This window comes from Natator depressus, chromosome 7 (assembly GCF_965152275.1).
Source record: "Natator depressus isolate rNatDep1 chromosome 7, rNatDep2.hap1, whole genome shotgun sequence".
In the NCBI taxonomy this organism is placed as follows: Eukaryota; Metazoa; Chordata; order Testudines; family Cheloniidae; genus Natator; species Natator depressus.
In genome coordinates this window covers 45,934,386-45,951,540 of record NC_134240.1, presented here as the reverse complement: position 1 = coordinate 45,951,540, position 17,155 = coordinate 45,934,386, and the positions used below count along the sequence as shown (strand labels likewise).

General features: G+C 54.0%; 1 protein-coding gene across 1 annotated transcript in view; it reads right to left on the bottom strand.

Annotated features, from left to right (window-relative positions):
- GRM2 (glutamate metabotropic receptor 2) overlaps window positions 1-9,951 on the bottom strand; it is a 74,256-nt gene extending 64,305 nt beyond the window's left edge. Inside the window, exon 1 of the mRNA XM_074958304.1 lies at window positions 9,737-9,951. The gene's annotated coding sequence lies outside the window, so the exon portion shown is untranslated. The remainder of the gene's footprint in view (window positions 1-9,736) is intronic.
- Between the last annotated feature and the right edge of the window lie 7,204 nt (window positions 9,952-17,155).

Sequence of the window (17,155 nt, the reverse complement as noted above, 5' to 3'; positions counted from 1 at the left end):
GAGTCAAAGCAAAGCAAGGCAAAGGAAGGCGGTGTTTCCCTTTGGCTGTCGTTTGGGGTCACCCATTGGGGCATGGCTTATCAACTGATATAGTGTCTACCTCCAGCCCCTCCTCTTGGGAGACCCTGCTTCATAGCTGGTCCATGTCATTTCAGGAGCAGCGAAGCCTGCAACTGTCTCCCTTTGGGGTGCTCTGTCTCTGGGTATGTTTACATTGCAATTAGACACCCACAGCTGGCCAGTGCCAGCCGGCTCGGGTTGCAGGGCTGTTTCATTGTGGTGTAGATGCTGGCCATCAGGCCGCAGCCTGAGCTCTGGGACCCTTCCAGACCCAAACCTGAACCTCTGCACTGCAACTAAACAGAGCCAGAGCCAGAGCCAGAGCCAGGGCCTGGGCCTGGGCCAGCCACAGGTTTTAATTGCAGCATAGACCTCACCTCTGCAGTCAGTGGGTTTTCTTCCTGTTCCCCCACCCCTTCCTGGGGCAAGCTTTCCCTTTTTAAGTGCCCCTGCTCCAAGCCAGACAGGTGCGCCTGGTTAGTGCTGGCTGAGCCCAGATGAGCTCATTAGCCTCCTCTCTGCTAGAGCAGGCCCGTGCCCCCTCACACTGCTGTCTGTGAGGGTTCCTGCATGTGCATGGGCACACAGGTGGAGTGAGGAATCCAAGACCGTGTTCTGTGGGTTAAATAGGTTCTGCGCTCAGAAACCTGGGAGGACCCAGGTTTCATTCCCATGCCTAGCCACTGCTAGCTGGCCCTGGGAGCCCAGCCCAGCCAGAGCATTCGGCCTGGGAGGAAGGAAGACATGCCACACAGCGCCCCCACTGGCTGATCGAGGAGCAGCAATGGTGGCCACTGAAGGGTGCCATGCAGGAGGCAGGGCACCTGGGCCTATTCCTGGCTCTGGCACTGACTCGCTGTGTGCCCTTGGCTGAGCCACTCCCCTCTTGGGCCAGAGGGCATGAGGATGCCGACTGGCCCTGTTAAAACATTAGGGTCTCTGCAGGAGGAGAGCACTAAAGCAGCATTTATTTGCGCTACTATCGTTGTCTATAGCCAGCCCCCTTGTGTCGGTGTCATGTCAATCAAAGTCGGGTTGGGTCTGGCCAGTACCTGTCTTAGGGGATCTCTGCAGAGCAAGCAGCGGGCAGGGTTAGCGAGCCTCCCTCCGGCAGAGCTGAACCAACACCCAGCAGGGGACACTGCGCTGATGTCTTTAGTGTGAGACATCGAGCCCAGGTCCTGGCCACCAGCCGTGGTCATTGGAGTCCTCTGGAGGTTTTTCAGCAGAGCAGCGGCGTTAGCCCAAGTGTCCAGGCTAAACACCATTCTGGTCATTGTCCCCTTCTGCCTCCTTGGAAATTCCTCCAGCAGTTCTTCACTTCCTGCTGTGCCCCGCTGCCCCCTGCTGGTGGGCAACATGGCTTGGCGCAGCATCAGCTAGAGCTGGGAGGCAACTGGATTTTCCATTTCAAGGGCAATTCCTCAATTGCCCTTTTCTTCCCCATTCCAAAACGACCCCAAACCATTTTCAAAATGTCCTGCCAAAGACATTGCTGAAAAGATTTTCATTGGGGGTCGATCAGAATGTTTTGCTTTGATCAAACTGAAACATTGTGCTCTGATTCCAACAAATGGTTTGTTATAGAAAAAACGGATTTTCAACCAAAAGATGGATTTTCAACCCTACCGTTCCACCCAGGACTAGCGTTAGCCGCCCTCCCATATCTGATGGGAAATCAATGCAAGGTCATGCCACAGAGTGCAGCTGCTCCCCTGATCAACCAAGTCCTGCCCTCAGATTCCCCAGGGGAATGCCCCTGCTTAGCGCCAGCCGGTTCCCAGGGATGAGATAGACATGCCGCAGAGCTAGCATCCCCACTTCCCTGTGGCTTGGCCAGGTTCCAGTGATTTTGGCTCTTCTCTGGCCCTGGGCCTAAATAGTGACATTAAACAAATAGAGCCAATGCCGCTCACACCCCTTCTCTTGCAGAGCGTCCTCTGCACAAAGAGAGGGCCGGTTCTACAGCTGATATGAGCGGGCACAGTGTCTGGGCAGTCACACATATAATCTGCACTGGAGTCAACAGAGCCACACTGTGGATCTGGCCCTGCGTCCCCAAAGTGCTTCTTGGCATTAAAGACTAGCCAAGGGAGTGGGAGCTAAGAGGCACTGACAAGCGAGAAAGGAGTGGGGATGGGGAGTGGAGCGGAGGAGAGCCTGAGTCTGCTCTCAGTTGCTCCAGTGTAAGTCAGGGGTGACTACCACTGAAGTCAATGTCATGACACTGGTGTAAAACTGAGGCAAGCACGAGCAGAGTCAGGCCTGGAGAGTCTTGCGGCAGCGAGATACAGAAAGCTTGTTCCAGATCCCACTGCAGCCACCAAATGATATGTTCTTCTCTGTGGTTCACCGGGCTAGTCCTCAAGACCCTTTCTCAGCTGCTGGAGAAGGCATCAGAGAAACAATGCTTCTGGGTGGAGCACGCCGAAGGGGGTGGGCATGCTCATCTCCCGCAAGCCAGCCAGGGCTGTTGGGAGGTGAACGTCTGACACACTTGGCACTGGCATTACAGATCCCATGGGGATTCACTAATGAAGCACTGATCCTCTTGCCTTGATGCTAACGAGCAGGGCGGGAAGGCCTGGCTCCAGAGTGAAGGACACATGGGAATAGAGGGTGGCTGGGTGTTATGGTGATAGGCCTACTAGAAACGAAAAGAAATGAAAAGAAAAGGAAAAAGAAAGAAAGAAAATTCAGCACCAGAGCAGCCTAGCAGTGCCAGTGGCAGCTGCTTCCCATAATGCAACTGTCTGGGCAATACCTGCACCTGGTGCTGGCAATTGATTCTCTCTCTGGTGGGAATCAGCCCTGCCCTGCGGCCACAGAGCCAGCCTCACGGGGAAGGAGGCACTGCACTAAATAGACGGCCGGCCCTTTTCCAGGCTCCAGGCCACAGACAAAATCCAGTGGGTCTTTCCAGCTCAGTTTGTGCTGCTTCTTGGATGGGGCTGCTGTCTACATTGTGTTGGAACAGAAACGCACTGGGGAGAAAAGTCTGCCTGGTTCTTCTTCCCCTTTGGCTCTATTCCCAATTTGCCACCTTCTTGGTCCTTCAGGGGTATGGACCCAGAGGGACCCAATTATTAGCAGTAGCATTGCCATTACAGTAGCATTGAGGGGCTCGACCTGAGATCGGGGTCCCATCCTGCTGCCACTGAGATCCAGCCACTGTCCAGCAGAGCTAAGTATAACTGGACAAAATAGACAGCGGTGGGAGGGGGAAGCAGCCCAGGAAGTAGCTCCTCAGTGGGTGCAAACTGTCCTTGCTCCCCAGCTCCCCCGCCTTCCAGAGCAGGGAAGTGACTTGATAAAGGTTGCACTGCAGGTCAGTGGGAGAGCTGGGAAAACCCAGGCCTGGCAGCCGTTGAGGGTCAGAGCCTGGTGTGTACTGAAATTACAACACACTGTCGTATGGCACCGAGTCTTGCATACTTCGTTTGCTGTATCCCAGCAAGGTTTTCCGGGCTGGCCGCCCTGGAGTCCAGCTGTCTGCATGCAGGAGCCCATCCTGGCAGTGACTGTGTGTGAGATCTGCAGCAATCCACAGCGCCCCTCCTTTGTCCTTTCCCTGCCCTACTAGGTACAGAATGGACAGGATGGGGTGTTTCCCACAGCCCAGAGTCACCCTGAGCATGGCAGGCACAGGCAAGAATAAGCACCCAGGGGTAACTCCGAGAAGCCCAGGGATTTCTAACTAGCAACTTGCTCTTTGGCACCCAGGTCTGGTCCTTTAATTGCAGCCCCCAGTCCTGTCCCACCCATCCCACCCCCGCAGCAGTGAGCACACTAGGCCTGGAGCCCAGTTGCTTCAGAGTGGAAGGCTGAATGGGATATAAATAGGATGGTGCCGGCTTCCTTAAATTAAGCATTTGCTGACACCCCCAGTGCGATGGCGCAACGAGGCATGCTCAGGCAATCCAAGCAGAATTATTACTTTATTGCCTTTCACAAATATGGCTGAGCAGAACGGCTCAGGAAACGGGAGATGGGATCTGAAAGGTGGTAATGGCTGAGAGACGGGGTCAGCCAGGCAGAGAGACAGGGAGCACGAGGGAGGTGCGGGCAGCTCAGGCAAAGTGTCTCCAAATCACACACCTCCAGGGCTGTGGGTTCCTGACGGGCTGAGTGCACTAATAATCGAGGGAGGAGATGAATGCCCCTCTCGTCCCAGGCAACCCTGGCTTTCACCGGCGCCTGCTTGGCTCACAGCCGTGGCTCCGGCCCCTACAGCCACTGTCAGCTCTGGCATCAGAAGTTTGCTCTCAAATAGCAGCTGACAGAGCTTGCCTTTTTCGCTAAGCGCCTGCAACTGGCGAGCCGTATCCTTTCTGCCATCACCGAGAGGATCAGCGCCCGGCCAACTGGCACCATGTCCTTGCCTCCACGTCTCGGTGTCAAGGTGGGTCAGACTCCGTCACTGAGCACTGTGGCCCGGCAGGGTCAGGTCTGCCTTGTTCTGCCCGTGGGGTTGGCACGGTGGCAAATGCATGCCCTGCTCCTGTTGGTGGCTGCCACCTCGCTACGCTGTGTGTGCTATGGCACGAGTGTGCTGAGGCATCCAGTGCGCCTCACTCCACAGCGCGCACACACAGGGGGAGGTGCACAGCAGGCATGGGGCATGTGGCCATGACCACACTGACCCAACAGGCAAGGAAGGAGAGCCAACCCCATGGGTGGGAGATGGGGGTTGCAGCCAACAAGTGCAGATTTGGGCGGGTCAGAAAACAACTCATCTGTCCCTGGTGCTGAGTTCTTACATAGCACTTTTCAGCCATAGAACTCAAAGGGCTTTATGACATTATCCCCATTTTACAGATGGAGAAACTGAGGCAGGGAGCAGAGAAGTGACATACCCAAGGTCCCCCAGCAAGCCAGTGGCAGAGCACAGCCTAAAACTCAGGTCTCTGGAGTCCCAGGCCAGTGCGCTATGCGCTAGGCCACACAGCCTCCCCATTGAATACTGAGAGGGTGATAGGAGACAGCGAATCAGTGATAAGTTTGCAGTGCAATCTGATAGTTAATAGGCCCAGTGCCAGGTGGGATTGCATACAGAGATGCATCCAGCCTGGTGTGACCACATCACAAATCCAGCTCTGGATTCTCAGCTGGAGAGACTGGCAGAGCGCCACACCAAGCTCTGGACTGGCCCCCTGCATTCGATGCCAGGGCCCCTCCTGGCTGGAGAGAGCTTGGCAAAGGGGAGGGTGTTCAGAGGAGAGCTGCAGGGAAGGGATCGCTTATGAGGGAAGATTGAAAGAGCTAAATAGCTAGAGCTCGGCTAAGAGATGGTGAAAGATGGGGCACGTAAGAGCCTACGGGGTCTGAGGTCTGTGAGCACCAAGGAGGCCAAGGGATCGTTTATGTGGCACGTGGTGGGGAGGCCTAGGATCAACGGAGTGATATGAACAAAGAGAATATTTAGTTTGAACATTGGGGGTGGGGGCATCCCGACAGTGAGAGATGCTAGGCTAGACACAGTCTCCCTAGGGGAGTGGAGGATGCTCTTGCAATCCCCCCTTGTGCCTGACTGAGGCCCCCCATGCCTGATACATTCCCCTCTTGCACCCTCCCCCCATGACCTCAGGGAGTCCCTCTTGTCCATCGTCTGAACCCCAGCAGTGCACACTGCAGCCACTAGGCCACCAGAGAGGAAGCATTGCCTGGTGGTTACAGCACTGGTCCTGTAGTCAGAGGTTCTAGTCCTGGCTCATATTCTGCCTTGCTATGTGCCCTTAGGCACGTCACTTCACCTGTGCATGCCTCTCTTTCACCTCTGGTCACATGGAGAATAATAAAACTCTCTGCCCCATAGGGGGGCTGTGAGGGTCAATTCATTAAGGGTTTGTCAGGTGCATTGAGCTCCTGGGATGGCAGGGCCTATGGAAGGAGATAATCGGAGTAATTCTGGGGTTCTCTAGGGCCCATTCTGTCACTTTCCCTTGCTGTAGTAGGCGAGATGTCATTTGCCTTCACGTCGATTCATTCTGAAGAGCCCTAAGCTGCCTTTGTTTTCCCTCTAGTCCTGAAGTCTGTGGAACAAAGAAAGTGTCTGTGTCCAACTCCCCACGTACATCTCAACCTGGGCTCTAGTCACTGTCCTGTTCAAGCAGAGCCATTTCTCAAATCACAACCATGCCTGGCACTCGAGTCTCCCTCAAGCGGTTCTCTTCTCCAGGGGTCCTAGGTTTCTGTTAGCTGCTCTATCCCTCTCAGTCTTGCCCATTAAATGGCTCTACCATCCTAGAACTACCTTATTTCTTATTTCCTATGAACCTAAAAACTGAATTTAGCCAGTACGGGCCAGATCCTGAGCTGGTGTGAAACAGCACTGCATCATTGATTTCAGTGGCGTGAATGGATCTACTCCTCTTGAATTAATGGAGCTGCACTGATGTACCTCAGCTCAGAAACTGGCCCAGGTCAGGAAAATAGTGGAGCACATACATATGTTCATCCCTATGCAAGAAAACATGCATACGGTGCGTACACAAAGTGCTTACCTTTAAGCATGCTTGGTAAGCTGGGTGCAAGCAAACAGTACATGGCCAAATGTAAAATGATACATCTGGGAACAAAGAACGTAGGCCATACTTGCCAGATGGGGGGGCTCTCTCCTGGGAAGCAGTGACTCTAACAAAGATTTGGGGGTTGTGGTGGAGAATCTGCTGAACGTGAGCTCCCAGCATGACGCTGTAGCCAAAACAGCTAAGGTGATTGTGGGATGCATAAACAGAGGAACCTCCAGTAGGAGTAAAGAGGTTGTTTTACTTCTATATTTTTTCTCTGGTGTGACAGCTGCTGGGCCAGTGTGTCCAGTTCTGGTGCCCGCAATTCAACAAGGATGTGGATAAATTGGAGAAGGTTCAAAGAAGAACCACAGGAATGATTAAAGGATTGGAAAACCTGCCTTACAGCGATAGACTCCAGGTGCTCAATCTATCTAACAAAGAGAAGGTTAAGGGGTGACTTGATCACAGTCTATAAGTACCCACATGGGGAACAAATAAGTTAATAATGGGCTCTTCAATTTAGCAGACAAAGGTATAATATGATCCAATGGCTGGAAGTTTAAGCTAGATCCATTCAGAGTGGAGATAAGGTATCCAGAATTTTTCCAGCACCGGCAATGTTTAAATCAAGATTGGAGGCTTTCTTAAAAGATCTGCTCTGGTTCACAGAGGAATTAATTCAAGGATATCCCGTGGGTTGTATTATAGGGGAGACCCGACAAAATTATTACAACCATCCCTTCTGGCCTCAGAAACTATGAATCTATTAATCTGTAAATCCCATTGACTTTGAGCATGTACTTAAGTGAAGCACATGCTTAAATGCTTTCCTGAATTGGGACCCTGAGAGATGGTGCCACAGTTGGCAGCCCTGCTCCTCTAGGAGTAGTTAGGTCCTTGTCTTTGCATGTTTTTGTTCAAAGAGCAGTACTGGAGTCACCAGATTCCCTCCAAATGTTACACAAGCCTGGAAGGGGATTGGTGGCAGTCAATTTGTGAGGGTAGCAGGCAAGGGGTTTTACATCTAAAAGCAAAGACAACAAATATACCCCCCAACCCGCCGCACATCTTGTGTGCTACCATTCATTCAGCTCTCCTGTTGCTCTTCAGTCTTCTCACCTGACAGCTGAAACTGCAGCTTCAGGCTCCTTTCTTGGTGATTTTCTGAGATATGGAACATACAAGGAGACTCTGAGAGCAAGCCCCAATCTCCACAGGCCCTGTGCTTAATTGACGCCATCAGTCATTTCGATAAATTGCCCCAAAATAGACATCCTGTCGGGTCTGCTTTATGAGAGGGTGATTGTCTGTCAGTGATTGTCTGATGGATGACTGTCCAGGGTGATTTTAATTCCACACAAATTAATTCAGGTTGCTCTTTCGAATAGCTGGTCAAATCACGCATTCACAAGACATCAGCGGCAAAAATGAGCAATGTGCTCTGATTTCTCATTTGCCTTTCTTACAAGTATCCTTAAAGATTCAAAGGCATCCATGGGGTGCAATGAGTTAAAACTTTTCTCTTGCATTTATAAAACAGACTCAACTTTTTGAAGATAAAGGAGTTTGGGCTTTTCAGATGGCATGATAAATAATGCACTTTGTTTTACATGAATTAGATTGCAGACTTCATCTGGCTATTTCTTTTTAACTGGAGGGCAATTGAGCACCTTTTCTCCCCCTAGGAATATTACAGCATTGTCTTTATAGCATGCCCCTGGCTCTAGATAGATAGCAAATACCTCTGAGCCTTGCTGGGACCTAACACTTAAAGCTGCAAAAGAGTATTCTTCCCTCTCATGTAGAAAAGAGAGAAAGAATTAGAGAGGTGAAGGGGAAATTCATAAATTCCTCGATCCCAAGGCCAGAAGGGACCGTTGTGATCAGCTAGTCTGACCTCCTGTATAGCACAGGCCGGAGAACGGCCCCCAAATCATTCCTGGAGCAGAGCTTTTAGAAAAACCTCCAATCTGGATTTAAAAATTGTCAGTGATGGAGAATCCACCACGCTTCTGGGTAGTTGTTCTAATGGGAAGGAAAGAAAAAGAAAAAGAAAAAGAAAAAGAAAAAAGAAAAAGAAAAAGAAAAAGAAAGAAAGAAAGACTGACTTAGTTTCCTGGTCAGATTTCCCCCCCAGCCAGTCATTTACTTTTGCTCACTTGGTCAGTTGTTAATTGTGTGACTGGCTTGAAAAACTGGAGGAAAATAAAAACAAACACATCTGTCAATAACTTCCCCTCAGCGCAGCCTACACCTATTTGGGGGGTGATGAGTGTGTGGAGGGGTAAACCAAAGAATATACCGAGGCCAAACAGAAGGAGGGCTCCAAGTTACCTTGTGTGGCTGGGGGCTGCTCTGTACAAGCCCTGAATTAGGGCTCTAGACTCTGTGCAAAGGAGAGAGGAGGAAACAAGTGTCTCTATTTTACCGGATTCCTTCACACTTCTCTTCCCTTCCCAGCTCTCCTCTCTGCTTTCATCTCGCTGCCTGGTCGGTTTGTTTATTAAAAGCCACGCGGAGCCGTCAGCCCTTTTGAGGCGTTTTAATCTATTCAGACTTTTTCGTCTTGCCCACGAAGGACGTTGAATCGTTCAAACGCAGCAAAACCTGCTCAGACAGGGCCACCCCGGCTGGCATCAAATGGAAAAGGCAGCCCCTTCTTTCCGAGACAAGCCAGCAGCAAGGAGGCATATTTTTGCTGCCCCGGAGCTCCCGGGAAGATGGGGGGGGGGCAGAGTCTGGATCGGACGAATACAATTATTTCTGGAGTGAACCGCCCGCCCAGCCCCCCAAGTCAACTTCAGAAAAGGCCGAATGGCCAGAATTGGGAGTGGGTGCCGGGCACACAGCACTGCTCGGCTCCCAGTCCAATCTGGTAGCCGCCTTTCAATCTGCCGGGAAGAATAGCATTAGACACCGAGGCTATGTACAGGTTTAGCAAGCCTTCGCCAAGCAACGGCTGCCCCCACATCCAGACTAACAGGGGAGAGGGGTTAGCACTAGCCCCTTGATTCTGGGGAAGACGAGCGGGTGCCCAGAGGGCAGCGTGGCAGAGCCAAGCCCCCTGCAGCCCCCAGGACGGGCTGCGTTGCCTTGCCCCAGGCGGGCACGGGGAAGGGAAGGGTCCTTGTGGCAGGAGATGCCGATGGAGAGCAATCGCTTACCTGGGCAGCAAGGGGACCTGTTAGCGACTGGGAAGCAGCGGTCCCCTCCCGGGCCAGCCTCTTCCTCGCCTCCCCATCGGAGCCAGGCAGAGGCGAGCGGACTTGGGCTGCCGGCTCGCTGGCTGGGGAGCTGCTGTCTCCGCCCGGTGCTGGAGGGGCTCTGCCTCTCGGTCCTTGGCTCTTGCATAAGTAGCTGCCCACCGCGCTGGTGCTGAAGGCTCTTGATTTGCTCAGCTGCCGAGCGGGGCTCTCCCGCGCCCGCGCCCTCTCCCTGATGCTCGCGGATTTGGCTGCCGCTGGAAACTCCTCCAAAGGCGCCCAAGCCAAGCAGCTGGCGCGGCCGGGCGCGCAGCAAGGAGCTGTCCGAGCCTGGGGTGCTGATCCCAAGCGCCCGGCGCCGCGGGCGCACCTGGGCACTGTCCCTCTCCGAGGGGGGTGGGTGGCGGGTGTCCTAGGGTGGGGGCGCAGCCCCACGGCTCCCACCCTCCTAAGGGACGGGGTCTTCGGGGGTAACTGGCTCATGGCACCAGGGGGCACCGCCCCCACAGAGGTGCCCAGCAGAGAGGCCCCACTGAGCCAGTGCTGTCTGGGCATGGGGCAGGGTGGCCCAGAGGGAGTCCCTGCCCTCAGGCCCCAAACCGACCCCTCGGCACCCCTGCCCTCAGGCCCCATATTGCGCCCCCTCCAGGCACCCCTGCCCCTGCACCCTCCCGCTGTTGCCTGGCCACAGCCTCGGTGGCAACAGGAGCGCAGAGCCCTTGGCCCAGCATGGAGCCTGCATCTCCACGGGTGGCAGGGCCCTGAGCTGCCCCTGGGCCAGAGCCAGCTGGGCTGGAAGGTCACATCAGCCTCCAGTGGGCAACCCTCTTTGCCCCCTGGGGCCATGGTGGCCAGGGGTACCCTGGAGAGCAGTGGAGGCTGCAGCCCTGGCCGTGCCCCCTCCAATGCACTAGCAATCCCTGCTCAACTCCCAGCCAGGCTCCCCCTTAGCCCCTGGCTGCCCTGCTGTGGCTGGTGCTGGGCCAGGGGGGTGATTCACCCAGCCACTGGCACCCCCAGCCATGCTCTCTGCCTGGGGCTTCCTTGTGGGCCAGGGATGCTGCCTCGGTTGGCAAATGACCTGGGGGCTGCAGCCCACCCAGCTCGGGAGTGTGCCTTGCCTGGCAGCCCCTGGGGGCCCATCCCACATGCCCACCACCCCCCTGGGCAGCTGGCTGGGCTCTGGAGAGATGCCTCTGCCCCAGGCCAGCCTGAGCATCCCCAGCTCCAAGAGGGCAGTGGCTGGGCTGGTGTCCCAGGGTCTAGCAGGGCCACAGCTGGTTTCATTGCTGTTTGATCTGATACACTGATTCCCCGTACAGAGCCAGGCAAAACTCCCTGCTAAGACCCAGACAGAGCCTTGGGCATGGGAGAGCCTGGCACCCCAACCCCTACACACAGACTGGAGCTGGGGAGCTCCTGCCAGCATCTCCCTGGGAAGGGCCCTTTGGCTGGGGGAGGCAAGGGGTCCCCACCCTGCCCTCTTTTGGTGTCACTCTTCACAAACATGCCTAGCAGAGCCCTTGTTTAGCAGCCCATGCAAAGAGCACCTCTTCCGCCAACCCTGGGTGGCATTTCAGGCCTGGAGGAGATGTGCCCCTGGAATTCAGCTCAGCAGGGATGGTACAGGGATAATTAACCCTGCTGGGGCAGGGGGATGGACTGGTGCTCTCCTGAGTCTATAAATGCCCCTCAACCCTGTGCCCATCCCCTCACCTCTCTGCTGTAGGCTGCTTCCTACCTCCAGGTGCATGCAGACCAGAGGAAGACCTGTTCTGTTTCCACGGGCTCTGATGGAGCTGAAAGCTGGAATCACACTGGGGGGAGGGCTGATTAGCATTCAGAGACCAAGGTGATCTTCTTCCTAAGAGGGGATGGAGATGGGAGGGGCCAGCTGTGCTGCTGAGCTCTGGGTCTGAGCAATGGGGCTGTGATACCCAACATGCCCTGCTAGATGCTGTCACCAGCCTGGGATTGTCCTTGGAGAAAAAGCTTCTTCTCATGGCATTTCCCAGCTCCTTCCACGCACTCTGCACCCCGGCCGGATCCTTCTCCCCAGCCTCACGCTGCACAACATTCCCCCTGATCTGAACCATATGCAATGGGAGAGGGCCAGAAAGGTGGATGTGAACCCAAACCACTGCTGGTGCACATTGCTAATAACCTGAGTGACATTCTGTACCATGATCCCTGGGGCAGTACTTTGCAGCACCCTGCACTGTGCCCCACCCCAGCACCCTGCGCTGTGCCCCCCCAGCCCAGCCCCCTGCACTGCCCCCCCCCAACTCCCTGGACTATGCACCCCCTAGTGCCCTGTACTGTGCCACCCAGTGCCTGCACTGTGCATCCCAGTCCAGCCCCCTGTACTGTGCCCCCCAACCCCCTGCACTGTGCACCCCGCCCCAGTGCCCTGCGCTGTGCATCCCGGCCCAGCACCAGATGGTGTGCTGCCCCATACAGCACCCAGCATTGTACCCCTTCCCCTTCGGCCCTGAACCCTGCACCAGACTCCTTGACCCAACACCCTGTACTGGGATCCCTGGCCCAGCCCCGTGCTCTAGGCTCCCTGACCTGGCCCCCTGCACTCGCTGGACCACTTACAGACTTCACCAGTAGAAAAGCCTCCTTTTGCCATCCTGTTCTTAGCTGGAGCATCGCCAATAACCAGATCTTGGATGTGCCTCAGACGTCAGCCTCTAGTCCTCCCACCAATCATAGTTCAGCTCCACCCCAGTCAATGGTCTTTTCTTCCATTGCATTTCATGGTGCATTGCATGGCTAATTATGAGGAGTTCATCACCTCCCCTTTGGTCTGAATTCATGCTGAAGTGACCTTCGACCCAACCTCTGCACTGGCAGGCGACCCCTTGTGCCACTGAACCCTGTGCATCCACAGCCAGCTCACTGGGGATGCAAACTCACGTGATCCACCTGCCCCCACAACACCCACTGTAAACTTAAAGCAAGACACCCAGGGTGTGCTGCTTGTCAAGTGCAGTGCAGGCGGCCTGGGGGCATGCCTGGCTAGGGATTCCTTCTGCGGTCCCCACTCACTCTGTCTACCAGACCGCCCCTCCTGCCAGTCTGCCTTCAGTGAGCATTAGACACACATCCCCAGTCCGGGGGAGGGGGTGTCTCTGCCCAGGGACAGAGATATGAACTCTGCCCTCCCACAAGGAGGCTGTTTCTGTCCCTCAGAGCAAAGAAGAAGTGGTGCACTCAATAGTAGAGCCATTCTGTAGCCATATGCAAGAAAAATCATTGCTAGTGACCAGCTGATAATAACAAATCACCGTATGGACTAGTGGCTAGAGTAGGCGGGGAGATGGGTTCTATTTCTGGCTCTCTGTGTGACACAGAGTAGGTCACATCACCTTTCCATGCCTCAGTTTCCCCTCTGCAAAATGGGGGTAGTTCTATCTATCTTCTGCAGTCGTGTGGGACTTCATTAACTGATTTTTACAGAGGGCTTGGAGATCAGTGGTTGAAAGGTGCCATATCAATGCTGGGGCACTGGCCTGGGGGCCAAGAAAGTGAGTTTTTAATCTCTGTTCAGCCATGAACTTACTGTTGGACTTCTGGCATCTCTTGGTTTTCCCTGTCCCTGAAATTTTGCTTGTCCGATCTATTTAGACTGTTAGCCATTAGGAGCAGGACAGGGATGCTGTGTGTATTTGGACAGTGGTTAGTGCAGCCACTCCTGGTCTTGCTTGTGGCTTGTAGACAAATCAATAACAACAACATTTGGGATTTATATAACTCCTTCCATTCAAGGATCTCAGAGTGCATGAGCATGGTGAAGCGGTCCCACTTGGCCAGGACAACAGCAGAACTGAAGGAAGAGAGAACACCCTTGATGGAGAGGATGCCCACGTGGTCCTGAGATGTTCTCCATAAGTGTTCAGTGGAAGTTGGTGGTAAACCAAGGGGGGGGGGGCTAATGGGACGGAGTCAGCCATGCAAGAGGGGAGGGCTGTGGAAAGAGTGGACCAAATTAATGAATAACTCAGTGGAGGAGAGGAGGGGGCTGAGATTGGCAGAGGAGTCTTGGACATCACTGGTCACAGAAGAGCCGAGTGGAAGGGTGGAGGGGGTGGTTGTGTGCAGTGCTGAAGGAGATGCGCTGGTGACCAGAGAGACAGGACACGGCAATGGAGTTTGAAGTTTCAAACAGAGGAGGGGAGCTTGAGAGCATGGGATGGGAACATGGAAACTGAAGTCACTGAGGATGAGGGCGAGAGGAGGGGAGAGCCAGGGGTGAGAATCAGAGAGGAAGGTGGCTGCGGAGGAGCCCAGGAGGGGAGCCTGGGGAAGGGTTGTTCCAGGGAGCAGACAGTAGGAAGGCAGAGAAAGGGTCTGGAAATGGAAGATGTTAGAGAGCAGAAGCCCAGCTATTCCACCATGTTCCTTTGTGGAGCAGGAGCACACTGGCAGCCCCAGTCAGTAGTGGAGACAGGCTGGCAGACGACCATCCTGGCTGGTGCCTCACAGAGGGCAGTGAGCCATCTCTGGCACCAGAAATTTCCTGAGCTGGGAAATGTGGATTTTGGGCAGATGCAAGTCTCATGTAAAGGGACTGCAGCTGCTGCAGGTTAATTGCACATGACATGCCATGCAGCTGCCAAGCCAGCAAGCAGCGCAAACGTAGAGATTCTGGCTCAGAGCCACTTTCTTCAGGGGAAGGGCCGAGCACAATGAATGCACCAGTAAGAAAGACTATCCCCTCTCCAGCCTGGACATGCCTGACAAGTGCCCCGTCTGCGACTGCTTTCCAAACCAGCCTCCAAGAGTGAAGTGGGGTGGAAGAGGAGGTTACTGACCTGCCCCTGGAGGTTCTTTGAGATGTGTGTTCCATATCTGTATTCCAGTGGGGGTTACGCATATGCACCATGTTCCAGAAGCCAGAGAATTTGAAAGTAGTGTCCACTGGTCCGTGAATGCATCCTGGCTCACCTCATGCATCCGACCGAGGTGAAAAAGGGTGGGGTGGACCACCCGCCTCTCCAGTTCCTTCTCCATTGCACATCAGATCCAAAGCGGAGGGGAAGGAGGATGGGCAGTGGAATACAAATAGGGATGACACATCTTGAAGAATCTCTAGTTACAAGTAAGTAACCTCCTCCTCTTCTTTGACTTATGGTCCCTATTGTATTCCACTGTGGGTAATTGACAAGCAGTACCTAAGTAGGAGGAGGGTAGGACTTAGCAGAATACCACCGTCCCAAAGGAGGCATGAGCAGAAGCGTCCTGCACCAGGACGTAATGTCATGCAAAATGTGTGAATGGAGCCCTACATTGCTGCTTTACAGACGTCCAGGAGGGGCACCGCCTGAAGAGATGCCACAGTTGTTGCTTGCACTCTGGTGGAATGAGCTCTTAACCCTTGGAGGAGATGGGGGAGGTTCCAAAGCTGATCGCAGAGTAGATGCAGCCAGCTATCCATTTGGAGATTCTCTGGTGGAGATGGCGTGCCCTCTGACTCGCTCTGCTATAGCAAGAAACAGCCTCAGGAATTTCCTGATAGGTGGTGTTCTCTGTAGGCAGAAAGCCAAGGACTGCTGAACATCAAAGGAGTGGGCTCTTCATTCCTTTAGAGAAGCATGCAGTTTTGGGAAGAACATAGGTAAGTGAATGGGTTAGTTAAGGTGAAATGCCTAAACTATTTTAGGGGTAAATTTATGGTTTATACTGTGGCAAATTGCCTGCACTACTATGATGGGTCTCGCGCTTTCTCTTCTCGGGGGGGGGCACAATTTCTTGCCCCTGAACTGGGGTATTAACTGCCCCACTAGTGTCCTAGAGGAGGTGAGTGGAGAGGGAGGGACCCGGGCCTGCCCTCTACTCCGGGTCCCAGCTCAGGGGCCCTAGGAATAGCGGTAAACCACTAGAACTAGCAGTTCCTTCCCCTGGACTACTTCCCTCTCCTGCCCTTCAGCTTGTGGGGCTTTCTGCCCTCCCTCTGCACAAACCAGGTGTCCCTTTACCTAGGGTCTTGGTCTTCTTAGCCCACCGCAGCACTTCTCCAAACTCTCCTCTGCTTCCCTCCAAATTGCTCTCTGCTCCAACACCAATCCACCCTGTTTCAACTCCTCCCAACTGCTCTCTGCTCCAATGCCAATCCACTCTGCTTCAACTCCGCCAAACTGCTCTCTGCTCCAACGCCAATCCACTCTGCTTCAACTCCGCCAAACTGCTCTCTGCTCCAACGCCAATCCACTCTGCTTCAACTCCGCCAAACTGCTCTCTGCTCCAATGCCAATCCACTCTGCTTCAACTCCGCCAAACTGCTCTCTGCTCCAACACCAATCCACTCTGCTTCAACTCCTCCTCTTCTCTGATTGAGGCAGGGGTTTTTTATCATGTGACTGGCTTCAGGTGCTTTAATTGGCTTCAGGTGCTTTAATTAATTTATAGCAAACTTTCTTCCCTCTACAGGGAATAAGGCTCCCTTCTAACACTCTCCCTTCTAACATGCCCTCTGGCCATGCTGTATACATATCCTCCCCCCCCCCCCCCCCCGCCATGCTCAACACCATGGGGTTGGGCTACTTGGGACAAGAGGCAGTGCTGTCGTGATAGCCCATCAGCATTGCTGTGTTGGCTTCCGGCCCTATGCTGTACCCGGAAATGGAAGGGCTGCAGGGATAGGAGCCACCTAGTCACTCTTGTGTTCTCCTTGTTTCTGTGCATCCCCTGGAGTGGGGTGTGGTCTGTCATGAGGGTAAACTGCCGCCCCAGTAGGTAGTAGTGGAGAGTCTTCATAGCCCATTTTACCGCCAGACATTCCTTTTCAACGACGGCCTACTTTTGTTCCCTAGGGAGGAGTTTCCGGCTGAGGTACAAGATCAGGTGTTCCTCCTCCCCTACCATCTGTGAAAGGATGGCTCCTAGCCCTACCTCTGAGGCATCTGTTTGTAGGATGAATTCCTTCTCGAAGTCTGGGGCTATGAGTACTGGACGGCAGCAAAGGGCTGTCCTTAAATCTGCAAATGCTCCTTCTGCCGCACCAGTCCACTTTACTATCTCGGGGCCCCGCGCCGTTATCAAATCCGTCAATGGCCCTGCTCGTGTGGCAAAATGAGGGATGAATCCTACTATCCCTAGAAATGCTCTGACCTGCTTTTTGCGGATTGGTCGAGGGCAACCTTGTATTGCCTCCACTTTATTCCATTGGGGTTTCACCAAACCTCTTCCCGAGGTATCTGGCCTCAGCTAGTCCTATCACGCACTTGAGAGGATTGGCAGTGAGGCCGGCCTTCCGCAGGGCGTCTAGCACTGCTTCTACTTTTCCTAGGTGCGTTTCCCAGTCTTTTCCATCCTGAGCTACCACCTTCCGGATCATACTTTGAAGGGTATGGTTAAACCACTCGACCAGTCCAT